Genomic DNA, 14,138 nt, shown 5'->3' on the forward strand with positions numbered 1-14,138 from the left:
TTTAAATATATTCCTAATAAAAATATGTTTATTGGAGCACCTCTACTATGAGGACGGACTGAAAGTGTTGGGGCTGCTCAGTCTGGAGAAGAGAAGGCTCCCAGGTGACCTTACTGTGGCCTTCCAGTATCTGAAGGGAGCCTACAAAAACACTGGAATGGGACTTCTTAGGATATCAGGTAGTGACAGGAGGAATGGAGCAAAGCTGGAGGTGGGTAGGTTCAGACTGGACGTGAGGATGTTCTTCAGCATGAGAGTGGTGAGAGCCTGTAATGGGTTGCCCAGGGAGGTGGTTGAGGCCCCATCCCCAGAGGTGTTTAAGGCCAGGCTGGATGAGGCTCTGGCCAGCCTGATCTAGGGTAGGGTGTCTCTGCCCATGGCAGGGGGTTTGGAACTAGATGATCCTTGTGGTCCCTTCCAGCCCTGACTGATTCTATGATTCTAAAATAATACCTTAAAAAAAAAAAACATGAGGCAAAAAGAAAACTCTCCACAACTGGAGCAAAATTATTTGCATTGAACAGTACTAGATGTATGGAGCAGAATACCAGTTTCAAGGACATCAGCAGAGTTATTTCTGTTTAAGAGTCTTCTCCTCATCAAGAAAACTATCAAAATGCTTCATGAGGATTTGCATTCATTCTGTTCCAGGTTTGAGGAGCTTTAGATTTTATTTCCCATCTGCAGTGCACTGTCAGTTTTTATTGCTCATGTCCTATTATGTAATAGAGTGGGACTGACATAATCCAACTGCATTGACAGAACCTGACCTGTCATCTATGAAATCTTAAGTGGTACTTTTCCAATGCTGCAGTGACATGCAACTGTTTTCTTTTTTTAAACATCAGCTTATTTTTTAATACTGAAGGCAGAACCCCATTCAAATAAAATACTTTCCTGACACCTGAATTCTCTCAAGAGTGCAACTGTTTCACCATCATGTGATTCTCATGCATGGGGTTACACAAATTTTGTATCAGTGTAGCCAATATTTTTGTTTCATATGTTAGTTTATGCATTATCCAGAACTCAGGATCCACGAATACACATCACCAACGGCAATCACAGACATAAAGGCTAGTTAAGAACTGATTTCCATTCTTTTTGTTCTATTGTGACTATTAGACACCAGTCACACTAAACAGTATAAAAGCTTACTAAAGCAAAGCAATCTAGTATTTACTCTCAAGACTTCTATATTTGCAATTGTAGGTAATATGACTATAGTCATAAAATGCATACATATGAAACTAAAACCTCACTCCAGATACAAAGCACACATGCAACATTTTGGTCTCTGCATGTTGTCAGAATGCCCCTAACCTGTAATGAGCTACTTCTGGTGATGGCGAAGCTGATAATGTCAGTGAATTGATATGAACCACTGCTGGTACTGAAAATGAAGTATCATATGTTTTCATTTAAAAAGTAAGAAGATTCAGCAAGATATTTCTTTGTAATTACTTAATTTCTTTAAGATTCTGATGGGTAACACTAATGAAGTAAATTAGCTCCTGATGACAATTGCTAAAGCAAATCCAGGTCAAAAGTGGTGCTATTCCTACTCTATCAGTCTAGACAATTTTTACACCTCACCCAAGAGCATCAGTTTCCAGATGATTCTGTAAGCAATACAATAGCTTGTAAGATCCGAAAAGAGTAAATTCTACTCTGCTCTACTGTCTTGTTAATTATTTTTTGTATTTTCTTAGGTAACAGCACTTTCAAGTTTCCATACATCAATTTCATACAACAGTCCAGCAAAACAAAACCTGTAGCTATTGACTCTGGGAAGGCTCCAACATCCTCTGCCAGCTGTGACCTAGTATACAGCATGCAACTGCATGATGGCAATGAAGAGAAGCACACAATCCCCTCACCTCTAACCCAGTCTAGGTGGGTCAGCCATCTGTGAACTGCCACCTTAGCTGTAATTTCAATCTAATTCATTGCCTTACTGTGCATGCATTTATGCAACACAACTGACAGAATGTAGCAGTGAAAATGAGGGGAAGAGAAAGATGTCTCTGAATGGCAACATTGCCTTATGCTGTGGGTTTTAAACCACAGCCTTAAAAAGTAGATCAGTATGAAATTCAATCATGCAGGATAATCTTCCTTAAGAATAATTATGAAAAAAACACCAAAGAGAGTAAAACAGCATTAAATAGAAAACAACTGGTAGAAAATAAATTAAGTAGCGACAAGTACATATCACAAATTAAAAGAGAGGGGGAAACTGGAGCAGAAAGTAACATTTCAGAACTAAAGTTATTTGCGGACATACTATATTTTAAAATTGCAAGGGTTTTTTTTAATTGCACCCTTCTCTGCAGTTCTCACACTGGCAGAAATTCCTATTATTGAAAAGTATGTTTCACATTCTGAACATGCCCCCTGAAGTGCATTTTGTAGGACTCAAAACAAAACAATACTTCTAACTTCACACACATGATAAAACTTGAGTGATCCTGCTGTCCATCTCTCCTTTTACAATACAGCTCACTGATGCATGTCAGTATGATTACAATGAGACCACAGAAATCAGCTTTTCATGTTTAGTTCCTTCCATGTTTTCCTTATTCTTGACATGAACCACAAAACCCTGTCCAACTTGCTGTATCAAAAAGGTATCTTTAATCTTATGGAACCTTATCGTTACTGAAACATTTGATGCACATGTATTTTTTTCCATTACAATGTTCTCCAAAAATCCCCTTGAACACTTACATGACATGAACCAAACTGATTGTTTTGGTAGAATACATTAGCAGAAGACTTGAACCAACTGTCAAATTGTTAAATAAACTGAGATCTGCTGAACACAAGTGTTAGAATATTTACAAAGATGCTCTGATATACAAATCCCTAAAATCCAATAAACTAGATATCTATTGCCAGGTCACTACTTACACACCTTTGCATTCTAGTATTTTCTGAGTTACCATATTTTCAGACTAAAATAACAATCACACAGCTTGACATGCTCAAGACTTCCAGCAGCATCAACTATTGACCAGAATTTTTAGTTCTTAATTTGTACTCATTGCAGCAATTATGTAAGAATGTACATGTCACATAAGTAACTTCAATACATTCTTTTGGCATCAGGAAAAAAAAAAGGTTTTTTTTAAAACGTCTGGCAATTATTGCTTTGGTGTCATTTTGAGAAACAGCACAAGTACTCAGCACTATGTTTTCAAAGAGGAATACTCAAAACAATTAGCACTCCCCACCACAGTGCCTACCCTCTCCCTTCAACTTGTTGTCTCAGTTTAACACATAATTCTAATTTGACAAGTCAAACTCCTGGAGGTGCTAAGGGACAATATACTGCCATGGTATTACTTATGGATAGAATTTAAGTGCATAACAAAGATCAGAAAAGCCAAAGCTCAAAAACACAATACAGATTATCATGCAAAAAAAGTTGTAAATATCTTAAGGTTACTTCTCAGAACAGGATTATTTTCCTCACAATTTTATTCTTATATTCCTAATATTGATAGTCCAAATAAAGAAATCAGATCCTTAGCTTGTGTGGCAAACAAGCAAATCTAAAATAACAGTATTGGAAATTATCATATGGTTAAATTTTATACTACACATTAGGATAACTTGATATATCACTTCAGGTTCTCTACTACTAGCATTAGCATGAAATCCAATTATTTCTATATACACAGTAGGTCTATCACTAAACTTTGGAGTTAGTGGTAAAGCTTTTCCTGACCAAAACGGGCTTTGAGTTACATCTATGATTTCTTCACAGATGTAGATTTATCATATCTGAATGTAGAGAACTTGGAGAGGCTTGCTACAAATGATGTTTCTCTTGTAAATATGTCACAACGTGAAAACTTTTAAAGATGCTGCTTTATTTTTTCCACTATTTTTGCAACTTTGAAAGTTAAACAAAGCAGTAAAATAACCTAGTAGATGAATGGAAATACCCTAGCTGGAATCAAAACAGTATCAAGAACATACTTTAGGTTGAAAGAAGAAAATAAATTAAGTTAATCTTTCATTTACTGTACCTCAGTGATCCTTCACTTTGCAAAGCTATTCAGTCAAGATATTAATCACCAAGCAATATCCTTTTGTTAAGACAACTACTTTCCCTCCCTGTGCACATGTGTGTGCAAAGGAAATGTGGATTATGCATATGAAGAGGAGCTCGAATGCTCACTATGTAGCTACTGAAGGCTTTAGTTAGAACATAAAGGGGTCAAAAGCCTTTAACTAATAAGGGGGAAATGGTACCACTGAGATTTACACATAGTTCTCATTATCGAAAGGCAACTCGTTATTCACCATTCTTCTGTAAGTTCCTGTCATTCTGGTATTACATAGACAGAGGAAAGTGAAGTTTAGAAATTGTTTCTTATGCAGTACTCTGGTTAGCAATTGTTCCAAATACAACAGGACAACAGTATTATTTGTATTTCTGGGGCAGAAAAAAATATAGGTTACATCAGTATTAGAAGGGCAGCTACAGCCTGAAGGCATTATAAATAAGAGAATATAGAGTTTGGACTTGAATCACTTGTATCTCAACTTTGAGTACATGCAAGAGAAACAAGGCTTAAAAATGCACTACTCAATTACAATCACTAAAGTAATTTCAGAAAGCTGCATTTTGCTATATAATTGGAATGGGTAAACTGAAAGAGAAGAGGAAGCTATCCTGTTAGAAATCACTTCAACTTCAATCACTTCAAAATCATTTCCCAACAGCAAAGATACTGTAAAACTAGGTACTGACATTTACAAGTCACACAAGATTAATTAAAGCATCAGGAAATAAACCTCCAAAATTACTCCTGGAAAAGCTGCAGGTGCAAAACTTATTTACAGACTGGGAGGACGTAATATTTTAAAATTAAAGACTGTAATGTATCATCTACAAGGAAAGAAGAGAAATATAGAGCTAACAACAAAAACACTTCAACACTCAAACATCACTGAAGAGATAACTACCCCCTAGATCACTATAGTTTTGTTAACCTTTCATTGCATTTGAACAAATATAACATCACCAACAGAAACCACCAAATCTAGGAACCTAAAAACTTTTCTCATGTTATTATCTCCTCTCGCATATTTTATTTCCTTAATTTTGTCTACTTCTGAGTGTTTAAAATCTATGCATTACTTGAGAACCGTATCTCCACCTCTACCAGTTAAAAGGCTAGAAAATACATCAAATAAACACCTGGTTTGCACTTGCTTTGTTTCTTAACCCTCTCTGTACTTGCCTGCACCACTGATCACAACCCTCTCTGCTCTATCATTCATCTCATTCTCAATCCACCTCACTGTCCACACATCTAACCCACACTTCCTAAGCTTCCCTATCAGGATATTATGGGACACAGTGTCAAAAGCCTTGCCAAAAGGAAGACAATATCTCTTACTCTCTCCTCATCTACTCAGCTGGTCACACCATTGTAGAAGGCTAAAGCATTGGTCAAGCATGACATGTTGGCTATTCCTGATGATCTTCTTTTCCTCCACATGCTTAGAGATGACCCCCAGAATGAGCTGTTGCATCACCTTGCCAGGTTTGTAGGTGAGGATGACTGGCCTGTAGTTTTCTTGAACTTTCTGAAAACTGGAGTGACACTGGCTTTCCTCAAATCCTCAGGCACCTCCCCTGTTCTCCATGACCTTTCAAAAATAATGGAGAGCAGCTTGGCAATAACCTTAGCCAGCTTCTTCACCACTCGTGGGTGCATCCCACAGGGGTCTGTAACAGTTTAAACTCTGAGAATGGGTTCATCTGCCTGACAGTTGCACAAGCTAGTTCTCTGGTGCAGCTGCTGGTATATCTATCTGCACAGAGACCTTATCTTGCTCCTGAGCACACTAAACACTGATGAGAAGGGTTTGATAGGCCACACCACAATGATTTCTCTCAGAAACTCCCAGGCTGACAACAGACGTTTTCCAAACATTCCACCAGCTTGTCACGATTTTGCACTTCTCAGGGGTAAAATTCTAAGACACTGGAGGGCTTCATTGCCCTAAGAATTTACTCACACATTCCCATATACTCTACCACTCACAATTATCAAGCATTGGAGCAGATCTCAGTGCTATTCTTGAGAAAGTCCTGTGTTGCTCTGGAAAAATCCTGACCTGCTGCAGAAGAACTGAAAGCCATTCCCCTGAGATAACACTCATCACCAGAAGGAATACGTGCAGAACACCAGCACACTGGCACCAGCTGCCCACAGAAAGCACACGTTCTCGTAACGTCTCTAACCTGGGCCCCAAAGAGGCAGCAAACTTCCCTGTGGAAGATTTGCTGAAGGGTTTCCACAGAATCATTTTGCTCAAGTATTATTCATGAGAACATTTTCCTCATCCATTTTTCCTATGTTCTAAAGCATGCTCATGTTTTTTCTTCAAAGGTTTCAATTACAACTATTATATTATTCATTTGTATATCATCTGACTACCAAACACAAAATATCTGTGACAGTTAAAAAAGCCTAAACATTTCAGTCAGTTTCTTCAAAATACCATTTCAGAATTCTGTACATATGAGTTCTTCCTGGGCTATTTGTCGAGCACTGTCAAATAGTTACTTTTGCTATAACTGTGCAGAAATACTTGATGTGAGAATTGCATAAACTTTATAGCCTGAAATAACATTCACAATTTTGAATTGCTAATTATTTAAATGGAATTTGTGCAGAACAGGTTGGTTTCATTATCTTAAGTTGGGACATGCATCACAGGCTGCGAGTGGTAGGTCTTGAATTTAAAACCTCTAAATTGAAGAGTTCCTCCACTGCAATCTAAAGCACAGCAGGCATACTTTTTATCTAAATGACTTGAATCACCATGGGAAAATGTAATGAGAGTTTCCTCACATGAATTAGAAATTCAAAGTTTAGCAAATTCAGAACAAGCACTTCTCAATTTTCCAGCCTTGAGAGCCAGTAGCAATCTCTACTACTACAACTGCTTGCCTAAGCAAAAAAAAACAGATTCCACAAACCACTCTTTCAAACCCATTCAATTCCTCTCAGTGTAAAAAGCATTCATCCAAGAATTGACAGAAAGATACATTATGCCTTTTTAAAGTACAAGATTTCACAAAATAAGGACAGCATAGAAGATAACGAGTCCAGAACAGCAACTTGGTAACAATAAATCAAATTGCAAGGAAAAGGTAAGGACCTGCAAATGTAAGCGAGAAGATACTCAGGATTTTTTTTCCCTGCAAGTATGCTGGACAGAGAAATAAATTACTAATATTGAAGAAGATGCTATTTATTTTGAAAAATGTTCTTTTTCAAGCTTTACATCTTATCAGGAATTAATCAAGACACATACTTAAAGCATTGCCATAGCCCACATTCATTTTTACTTAAAGAGACTAGCTGAATCAAAAATAGTACTGGCAAAGAAAGGAATTAGATTTTCTCCCTGTATTTATGGGAGAGTAAGTAGATTCAACTGTTTCAGATTCTGAACTTCTGCACATATATATATATTCAAGGCCAGGTTAAATGAGGCCTTGAGCAACCTGTTCTAGTAGGAGGTGTCCCTGCCTATAGTGGAAGGTTGGAAATAGACGATCATTGAGGTCACTTCCAACCTAAACCGTTCTATGCTTCTATAATGTTTACATCACATTCTTAGTAGTAATTGGGATCTCCAAACACTCTGTTAGAAGGATTTAAGAATGAAAGCTGGAACATTCTGTGTATTTTTCTCTACTGTACGAATAAAACATAGTTTTCCATAGTGGCAGTTCTATACTGGATTTGCTAACACTTCTTGTGATGGGAAAGAAACAAAAAAAAAAATCAACAAGGAATTATTCACTTTAAAAAGCCATCACCTTCTAATACAGCGGGGACTCACACAAACTCCCTTGAAAAGTCCTTGGATATTGCACTACCTGGGTTATATGAATTGTTTAAAAACAACTGTGATGTATCTTTCCATGACTTTAGCAGTTTTCTGTCCTATGACTACTAGTCATGGTATTTTTCAATTAAGGTTCAGCCATCCTACAAAACCTGGTGATTTGGGAGGAAAAGGGTTGCATAATCTGGCTTTTTCCTTTCACTCTTCAAAGACAGCTATATTTCTCATCCTCCCCTTTCTGTAGGCAAGAAATGCAATGCACATCCTGACCATAAACTCTCTCTCTCAATCTTATATATATAATGCTGCAGAAACCAGTAACTTGAAATGGCATGACTACACTTGTTTACTGATACCTGGAAAATAGCTTATTCTTTCAGAGCTCGTTTTTTAAAAAAGTATTTTGCTACATGGGGAATATTTTAGTATCAAGAAATGAGACACAAACTAATGTTAATTTTACGTTCATTTGTATTTTAGCAGAAACTTTCATAAATCTGTTCCAATTTACAAAGCAATAGAACAGTCTGAGAAAAGTCTATGCATTGAATATTTTCACAAAACTGTAATAGAGCTACGCATATTCTGCATCACTTCTGATCCAGGCTACTGATAGTGTTTATCTTTGAATAAGCAACTATCTTAATGGAATCTCATGACACCAATATTAGCATTGTTTTTCAGGAATGAGTTGAAAGGGGCATTTATGTAACCACTAAATTCTAGCCTCACCTGTTGTATCACTGGGCATGCATGCCTCGAGCATAATTTTTTGTAACATTTAAATATGTTATTTTATTACCTAGTAACATTAAAGTATTACTGACTAGCTCCATTATGTTTGAGAAAATAAGTATAAGAGAAGAAGATGCAACTATCCTTTATTCATGGAGGAATTGGCTGTGTAATTTTCATTAATATTTTGATACTCTTTCCTAGATAAAACTTCTTTCCTCAGGATGAAATTTCATATGCACAAATGCCATTGGAATACTCAATAACTGGGAAAATGCTACTATAATTTATGCTCCCTATTCTAATTTAGCCACAAGTTTTTCCACAATTCTACAATAGATGCATTGAGAAAATGTGTAACATAATGAAAAAGTACAAAATCACTGGGTTTTTTAACTTCTGAAAAAATAAATAAAATGCTTTTTATTTTTTTAAGGCAGACTTTATGTGCACAGTGGAAGTCTGGATAAATATAATGTTTGTCATTTTGAAAGCAAATGAAAAATTGAGTAAATTTTTAAAACATCTGATGCATCTGCTATGCTTAATGATGGATTTTTACTGTAGGATACAGCTGCGTTAACTTGCACTTTTTAATGACTCAATCTTGTTAAGATTCTGCTGGCATTAATCTCTGAGCTGCAGTTTTTTATTTCTGCTCATTTTCCTTCAAGCAGAATTAGTCTTCTGGTGGACATCTGAGGAAATTACTTTTTACAGAAAAGCAGATCTGGGTTTCCTTGGTCAAAGAGACCACCGAGATGAAATTCTTAGCATCCTGTGAGTTATATAACACTCCAAACCCCTCCATTAGATGTCAGCTTCCCTGGATGGAAAAACAGTTTTGATGGGGAAGCTCTTGCTCATGGTACTGTTCTTTGCCATGTTACTGTTGATTCTACGAATAAAAGCTGCGTCTGTTACTCACGAGGTGTCAGGTTTAAATAAGAAAAATTAGGACAAACACAAAACAAGGGATGAAACACACATTCCTCTCTTCGTTTTCAAACCAGATGTCTTTTAAACAGATACTTCAATACTGTTGTCTTTTCCTGTAGCTGCCAGCTTAGATCAATTATCTAGCAGTTGTTGCATAGGCATAAATCAGATCATCATAATATCAGCTTTTTCATGTGTTTTAACAAGCTAATTTCCATTCCTGCTTAGTCTTGAAAGAAACAGAATACACTTCTCAGGTTATTCTAAGAAAGATACTTTTATAATTTAATTCAGTGTACGAGTGTAGGCATTCTTTCTTATTTATTATCTGTGCATCTTCAACTTGGTATTTTCTACATACTTTGTCAGCAGTATACTTAATGGCCTTTAAGCTACACTAAAGTGCTAGTCTAAATGGATGTCATCTGTTATCCACCATTTAGAATGTTCAGGTGCTGGAATTGATTATTTCACTTCTGAGTATTGATGGCTTTTCCCCCTACACTTGGGATAGATAAGAGCTCTTTCACTCTGCTAAAGATTTTTATTCAAATTATTTATCTCACTGGTAAATATGAGAGAGCTTTGATCTTCTCTATAAATTCTTCATATTTTCTATAAATTAAATTTAAATATACAATCTATCACCTCTTGAAATCTCACTGTGAATAATAATCAATTTTACACTTGAACTCAAATCTGTTGTGATTACAGATAGCACATGCTCCAGTTTATGGGATTATTATACTTTAGCTTATGGGGCAGGAGTTCACCTGAAGTGAACTCCAGGGGCAGTTGCACCAGGAGTTCATTTTAGATTAATTTACTCAAAATATTTTGTTGTTTCCTTGCCATGTGGCTTACATAGCTTTTCAGTTTTCACTGAAGATCTCTTAGTTTTTATGTATGTGTCTAAAACCGAATCAATATTTGTGTTAGCTATTTTAGAAGTTGCTGCTGGGATGAAATAAAGTAGTGATTGTTACATCTTTTGTAATTGTTACTCTGTTCTGATACATTTTTTTGAGGGGTTGTGGTATTCATTTTAATGGAAGTCCTGCTTTGTCCTCTTGTTTAAGAAATTTATAAGAGGTAAGAAAGAAAAAAGATTTTTCTTTAGACATTTGCACTGGTATCTCTACTAGTAGCAGCACCCATGTTTTGTGCCTACCTAATCTATTGCTCAAGAGTGACCCAGTGCATTAATCTTGCTATTGAACTCAGCCCGTTTCAAAATCTTCAGAGTTTCCTTTCTGAAAAACATTTTGTTTCACCACTACATTCAGTATATATGGGAAAACGAAACCAAAAACCATTTAGTAACTTGGCATATTATTTTGTACAGGTAAGACACAGCAATATCATCTGCAGAAAATGACTTATTTTGCTCATCTCTTGGTAAAGAAGAGCATTACTCTTCTCTGAGGCAGCACACACTGAAACAATGTAATACAGTCTGTATCAAGGAGTTTTCTGGTTGAAGTTCCCTAATACAAAGAAAGTACACAGTGTTTAGGATGTGCAGTGACACCTATTAAAAAAAAAAATCAGACATACCTAGATTTTAGGTAATCTATTTCCCAGAGGACCTGTGTGGCTACATAATACAGTGCAATGGTTTTGCTTGCATAAATACACATTCATACCATGTTATACTTTAATCTCACATGATGTCAGATTTCCTCAAATTTGATTTTTTTTATCTAATAGTCACAGTATGGACATACTGCATCACTATACATGTATTACACTAATTATCTCTCACATTGGGAAAAATATTTCTATGGAAAGAAGAAAATGTTTTGAGTACTTGTACTACTTTGTTTTGGTTTTAGAATGAGCTTTAACTTGTATGATTGGTTTACATCCATTATACAATAAAGATTAAGGCCTAGGACTTTTGAATTCTCTTGCAGCAGTTGTTTTCCTTAGCTTAACAACAATATTGGGAAACCACCACTAAAGAAGGTGGTTTTAGACAGTAATCTTAAACTACATTAAGATGGTAACCTGTTGGCTCCAGGAAAGCTTTATTTACAGCAAGTTTGTGAAAGGAGATTTTTATTTTGCAAAATAAAAGTCAGATGTGAGAATCCTGATTTGCCATGGGATTTGGGAATAGTTACTCAAAGAATTATACCGTTGATAAACAATTTTGTATCTAATGGCTGAGCTGTCTTTAGGTAATCTGGACTGTGGGATTCCATTCTTTCAGGCTCCCAGTTGAAGATTAGCAAAATCCAAAGATGCTGGCTTGTGTGGGGTTTTTTTGTTTGTTTTTTGTTTGGTTTTTTTTCATTAATATTTTATAAAGTAGTGAATAAAAGCCCTGACTCTACTTCTCTGAAGTAGCCATTTTGCGTTTCAAACATATCACTGCTTATGCCAGTCTCATATTTAGCCATTTAATCAATAAACTCATGCAGCACTTTCCTATAAACAAGATGAACTCATTATTCAATAGCTTTTCCCCCTCCATATTTTGACAAATGAAAGGCATATTTATACCGATTTCCTGTTTACACAGGCATAGTCTTTCCTACTGTTTTTTCCAGCTTCCAGCGTTTAACAGCCAAAATAGACATTTAGAACTGTAAAACCAAGGTCTGGGCATACAGTTTCTAGCCTCACCTCATTTTTGCCTTCTTTATTCTTCTCAGTTTGCTGCAAGCAACCCTGTCAAATTACTTTGGTCTTCATCCACGTTTTGTTTACCTTTAATCAATATAATGAAGCAATGCTAACATAACAGGGAAACTCTGAGGATATCTTCAGAGTTCTTTATTAAATGTCAAAATACTTTTTTCTGCCTATATATTTAATAGCATTATGTAGACTTGAGAATATTCTAGTTCATAAAATCAGAGTTGGAAGGGACCACAAGGATCAACTAGTTCCAAACCCCTTGCCGTGGGCAGGGACACCCTACCCTAGATCAGGCTGGCCAGAGCCTCACCCAGCCTGAGCCTGGCCTTAAACACCCCTGGAGATGGGGCCTCAACCATCTTCCTGGGCAACCCATTCCAGGGTCTCACCACTCTCATTTATTGCTTTCTATTTATCCTCCAAAGAAGAGTACAACTAATGTTTCACAAATAGCCAAATACAGTGCAATACTGTATACTGGCCACAAGTTATTGCTTGCTTCAGTGTTTTTATATCAGAGCATAATCAAGAAGCATGTAAAATGTCCATTCTTCATCGAAAAAAAAAGTAAAGATGATTGCAATCAGACTTCCTAAAACTGTTTTAACTCAGAATAACAATATTTACAGTATTTACCAGGCAGAATTCTAAGGACACTTGTCAGTTCTCAACAGTGAGAGGAGTACCCAATACTTCTGGTACCAGCTAACAAAGTGGAGTAAGTGTACGAGAGGTACAGTAGACACAGAGTCATACCTAACATCTACATAAAATCAGAATTAAAAACATATTTGCACAGAAGGCTATTTTGAACACTGTGAAAGGATAAACACATCACTGAAAAACAAATCTTAATATCAGATGAGCAAAATACATGGTTGATAACAAAACAGTTCATGGAGCAAGGACTTCAAACAGATTGTTCTCAGTGTCTACTGATTCCTGTGATGGAGCTTGAGTTCTCAGACAGTGGGTATTTTGACAAGCTCTGAAAATGGTAGTATCTAAAGTAGATAGAATGAATTGAAAGCTTCAACATTAGTTATTAATTTTCTTGCCTTTGTGAATGTAATTTTTGCAGTTTAATGTGATCACTGCTGCTCTTACATCTGTAATAACCACACAGATTAGATAGAGATATAAGTACCGAGGAAAAGGGCATTTATCACAATCTATAATCGTCTTATTCAGGTTCTTTTTTTGAAGGCATTCTGCGAGAATGGCTAGAAAGATGAACAAAGAATGTGACTGAGCTGAACTGATGTAATGTGCACACTGATTACACTGTAGAAAACTTCATGGCTAGCATATATTAATTGGAACTTCAGCAGAAAGTCATGGAATCACAGACGCTCTTTGAATCTAGCTTAGAGTTCAGTGAATGAGCCCTGCTAAAATTCTTGTCATAGGACCTTTTCATCTCTGCAAGCCTTTCATAGAATCACAGAATTGTTTAGGTTGGAAGGGACCTCAAAGATCATCTAGTTCAAACTCCCTGGCATAGGCAGGGACACCTCCCACTAGAACAGGTTGCTCAAGGCCTCATCCAACCTGGCCTTGAGGACCTCCAAGGAGGGAGCATCCACAACCTCCCTGGGCAACCTGTGCCAGTGTCTCACCACCCTCACTGGAAAGAACCCTTTCCTAACATCTAGTTTCAATCTCCCCTCTGCCAGTTTAAACCCATTACTCCTTGTCCTGTCATTACAAGCCCTTGTCAATAGTCCTTCCCCAGCCTTCTTCTAGGTCCCCTTCATATACTGAAATGCTACTACAAGATCTCTTCAAAGCCATCTCTTCTCCAAGCTGAAGAGCCCCAGCTCTTGTAGCCTGTCCTCATAGCAGAGGTGCTCCAGCCCTCTGATCATCTTCATGGCCCTCCTCTGAACTTGCTCTAACAGCTCAATGTCATTCTTGTGTTTGGGGCTCCA

This window comes from Pogoniulus pusillus, chromosome 20 (assembly GCF_015220805.1).
Source record: "Pogoniulus pusillus isolate bPogPus1 chromosome 20, bPogPus1.pri, whole genome shotgun sequence".
NCBI classification, from domain to species: Eukaryota; Metazoa; Chordata; class Aves; order Piciformes; family Lybiidae; genus Pogoniulus; species Pogoniulus pusillus.